General features: G+C 41.5%; 1 long non-coding RNA gene across 1 annotated transcript; it reads right to left on the bottom strand.

The window, feature by feature from the left end:
- Positions 1–2197: 2197 nt before the first annotated feature.
- On the bottom strand, positions 2198–4174 carry LOC129347813 (uncharacterized). The gene is made up of 2 exons (XR_008600082.1): positions 3878–4174; positions 2198–3171 (listed from the first exon to the last, which is right to left on the bottom strand). It is a non-coding gene; the product is annotated as an uncharacterized LOC129347813 (long non-coding RNA).
- Positions 4175–4750: the final 576 nt, after the last annotated feature.

The following is a 4750-nucleotide window of genomic DNA, read 5'->3' as shown; positions in this document are numbered from 1 at the left end:
TGGCACAACAAATGAGTTCAAATAGTACAACACTCATGTGCCTCAGCTGCCATTGCTATCTGGAAGAAGCCAGTCAGAGAATCAGCACAAATCATAACAAAATGTGGCACCATTACAGCTAAAATGTATCAGAATTTAAAAGAGAACTGATTCAATTTGTAGATTGTGGTTTTACTTTTTTCCATACCATGTTCTCCAGCTCTCATCCACCATTAGACAGCTAACCTTCTGCAGAAGAAAAGTATAAATGACATTTGCAGTGCAAGCCAATGAAAAGTTCGGTATACCAAATATGGAAAATACATTTGCACGAAGAGGTCATTGATGTCGAGAACCATTGGATAACTATGTGACCTTTTTTTCTGCCCTTTAATTCAATTCAAAAGAAATGTTGTTACATGGAAATTTGATTTATTTCTTGCTGTAATTACTAAATAAGTAGTTGTATATTGCTTTAGCTGGTTTTCCATCATCTTGATTTTGTAATTAATGGTTTTACTGTTCCCTTATTTCCCAACCCAGATTGGTAAAAGTAAAGGAAAAAAAATGTACAGCACTTATAAACAAAGCAAACACCTCACTGGATAGCACTAATTAGTAATTCAACAAGCATTGGAGACCTTTGAATGGAATTATTCATTAGACAGCATTAGCATCCAAGTCATTCACGTTTGTCTGTGGAGTTTCTGATGAAAATATGGCAGGGAAGGCTTTCTTATCTTGATTATGTGCTTTTCCTGCATTGATGCATCTTCATCAAGTGTGGGTCCTGCAAGAAATATACTAAATTGTTACAGTTGAGCAGGTTCCAGTATGTTGACATCACCATCTTCTACCTCTGAACTTATTGTGTTAAGAAAAACCTTTAACTGGGGTTTATAGTTGTACAGAAGCAGAGATCTCATCTAAGGATGCTTGTACTGGTCCAATGAACATGGAAATCAGTTTTACAGTTCTCTTGTCAAACTCCTGTCCTTGAACCAGATATTGATTCTCTGCCAGATCCCAGGAGTGCTGTACTGCAGCTCATCCTGCATAATACAGTCTGCAGCAAGCAAAAACTGCTGCAGATTGAAAGGAAAAAAACAATTCCTTGTGAAGTTCAATGTGCTATTTCAATATTAAAAGTAGAAAGTTCTTCACCTTTGTTACAAGTATTATAAGTAATTGACATCTCCAAAGATTCTGTTGAGTCACTGAAACATTATTTGCACTTGTCTACACAAATAGGAAGGAATACATATGCTGTCTCACTGCTCTGTGCATTTACTGTGTATGGTTAATAGTGCTGCATTTACACATCGCTTCGGAATGCATTACAGTAATGTGATTACTTGTTAGCGTTAAGCATACCCCTGAACATGTGAACCTCACCGCTTTGCAGCTGATTGGACATCTGAAGTGGTGAGGTGTGCCCAGTCAAGATTAGATACAACCTAGCTGCTGATGGTCAGTTAAAAACGTCCAAAACATGGGTATAAATTTGCTACCGTGTTTTCTATTTTTCCTTGTCTTTAAAGAGCTGCCGCTACACTACGGTTTTGTTATAATCAACGAAAGTGACCACGCCAGACATGAGAGAAGCACGTAATTACCATGGAAGTGCTACCTGTAGATTGTATATAAATCCTCTGTGATGTCTCCCATAAATTTCTTGAATGGTAGCTTTGAAGCTCAGTGAGGTGGCCGTTGCCATCTTTGTATTCTTAGGGATGCCTCCGAACTCCTGGCTAATCCAAAAATGAGCAAAGAGGTGTAGCTGAGGTGGGGCCATGCAAATGTCTCAGGATTATAGATGATGCTGTGATGGTACACAATATGCATGACTTTAAGCCTAATTACAATTAAAATGGGAAAGCTATTTAAAAATTCACACCTAGTACAGTGGTCATAAACAGGGATACTATCAATAAAAATCAAAACTTTTTTTTTCTAACCCAGGCCGTCAACATGTTTATTTCTGCAAAATTGGGCATTTTAACTGGTGGACTCACAATGGATAATTTAAAGGAAAAGTATCAAGACTGATGCAGTTGAGCCAGAGGTATCATCTATTTTGTTGCGTGCATTCTTATCTATCTTAAAAAACTAGCAACATTAACCACAGCTCACAGCCACAGATAAGATACAGTGATGGAAATTCTGTGTTATGGTTTCTGTGAGGCTCAGACGCAGGAAAGAGATGGAGTTGAACAAGTCCAAATTCAACAGCTTTATTTACAGAGGTAAACAGGTACAAGAACTACAAAACTGAACCAGAAGACTACAACCGGAAGTAGAACCAGGTTACTGGTGTTTACAGATACTGATTCACTCAGTAGTGCCCCTAGAGGCTGGCAGACTATACAAAGGGATATTTACAAAGCAAGATAACTAACCTATTGCAGGTAAAGCCTTGGTAGGAAAGTGAAACTACACATACTAGAAAATACAGAGTACAGTATACAGAAAACTAAACTGGAACTACTAGACCTATACTGTACCAGGCACAACAAAAGAGTGGCTACACTCACTGGGATTACTCAGATATACTACCTGCAGGACACAAGAACAACAATACTAACCTAAACCAGAAGAAAAGGTGTTTCGAACTAGGCTGGCATACCAGGCAATAGACAAATGAGTGATAACACTCACAGAAGATACTCGAGCTATACTAATCTACAGAATGCTACAGAACTAGAACTCAGGCTAGTCTGGAAAGCACGGACTGAGACTTCGCTGAACAGAACAGGAACAGGGGAGACAGGAGAGCCGGGGAAATGTCGAGGGTGGAGGGCCTGGAGAAGGCTCAGTGTGTGGATTGGTGTTCGGAGGGTGCGACGGCTGGTGTGAGGAAAAGGGGGAAATCGTCAGAGATGGTGGCGGAGAGAGGTAGACGGACCAGGTGAGTATCCGGGGGGTTAACTGGGCTGTGAGGCGATGGTAACGGACTGGCGAGTTGTGGAGACCAGGAAGCCAGGTGATTCTGGGAAACAGGAGCAGATTGTGCATTAGCAGGTGGCAGTCCATATAGTATCATTCACAGTCTGGCATAGAGTGATGAGTGGCATCCGGTTTTATTGTGGCAAGGGAGAATCCAGATTGGCTCCGATCCACCTGCTCGTACTTCTGCTGATGATGATTGCTGATAGACATCACCTGCCGCCACAGCGTCTGTGCCAAGCACACCTAAAAAGGAAACAAAGATGGGGAGAATTTGGAGCCCTATCCAGAGCCTGCAGCAGCAGGCCTGACATTCTGCTCCTTCGGCTCCAAAGTGGCTCTTCAGATTTTCTGTTGCTTAATTTATTGCCAAACATGTAAAAATAAATAAATAAATAAAAAATACCTGCAAAATTACTAATGTACAAAATATACATTATATCAAATAGTATTTATGTGGCTTATTGTACTCAATATGGAACGGAGTGCTGCAAAAAAAAAAAAATAAATAAAAAAAATTACAAACAACGAAGACCCATCTTAATTTGACAAAAATATCCAATCCCTGATTGTCTTTTTAAAAAACTTTTAACTATTTACAGTGAAACAGAAGCATCGACAATCACACATAATCGTAGCCTTTTGTGCAAACTGTCTCATACACTCTGGGTTGTAGGTGCAGGTGGTGGTTACTGTATGTACTGTTGACACTGCAGCAACAGTTGCAGTAGACAAACTGGCACTTTCATTAGTGGCAGGTTCACCTGCTTGTCTTTTTTTTCTTCTAACTGTATTGATGGATGTACAATTCTAATGTGCCTGTGCAGGTTATTTGTAGACCCTGGTCGATAGATTTTAACCTTGCATACTCTACACTCTGCCTTGGTATTACCAATGTAATTGAAATGCATCCAAATTTTACTGCGTTTCCTGCAATCACTCATTTTCTCACCTTTCCAACATGTTGTCTCTGTAGCGGCTGTTCTGACACATAGACGTCACCACACATTATGCAGTGGACAAAGACGGCGTGAGGTGCATGTGGTGGCATGAATCAGGTGTAGTGTGGATGGTCTGGAACAGGGAAGGATCCGAAGTGGCAACGGACGGCTGAGGCTTGAGATGGGTTGACGGACTGGCTTTGAGCAGGTGGAAGTCCAGGCTGGAAAAAAAGGAACGCAAAACGAGAGTTAACTGAAGCACTAGGCATAGGGGGTTGAACTGAACAGAGAGCAGACTAACGATTGCTTGTTCGCAGTCTGGTGTCGAATGATGACTGAGGTCCGCTTTTATGGCCCAGAGAGTGGACGGTTGAACCACTTCCACTTGCTCACTCCAATCAGTTGATTACAGATGTCGTGCACCTACTGCCTCCTGCTCCTACTGCACCTGCCAATTAAACACACAGCGAGGGAGGGGAGAGCACTGTGACAGTTTTGATCCATATTGTGAACAGCTATGAGCAGCCTGGAGTATATCCATCCCACTTCTGTGGTTGTGCCCGCCTACCGTCCGAGGAGCTGAAGGATTGCTTTAGGATGGGTGGGCCCCTTCTACCATACTGCCAGGGGGACTTTCAAAAGGCTCACTCATTCAGTTTGTCAGTGGCAGCTCATAGGTGAAGCTGAGCTGCCAGGTATTGCATATGTTTGTATTTGTGCTTTTAGTGTCCGTGGGGGATGTTAAAGGCCAGTGAGCGGTATATTGGCAGTTTAGAGATTTACTGTTAGTTCAGATAGTGGTGCTACAGTGCTGTACTTTGGTTAAATATTTCTATACATGAGTTACCTTCTATTTTTTTCTTATGTGTGATACATCAACTTCT

The sequence above is a fragment of the Amphiprion ocellaris genome, chromosome 20 (genome assembly GCF_022539595.1).
Source record: "Amphiprion ocellaris isolate individual 3 ecotype Okinawa chromosome 20, ASM2253959v1, whole genome shotgun sequence".
NCBI classification, from domain to species: Eukaryota; Metazoa; Chordata; class Actinopteri; family Pomacentridae; genus Amphiprion; species Amphiprion ocellaris.
Note: the sequence above shows the minus strand (reverse complement) of the source record. Positions and strands in the feature narration are given on the sequence as shown.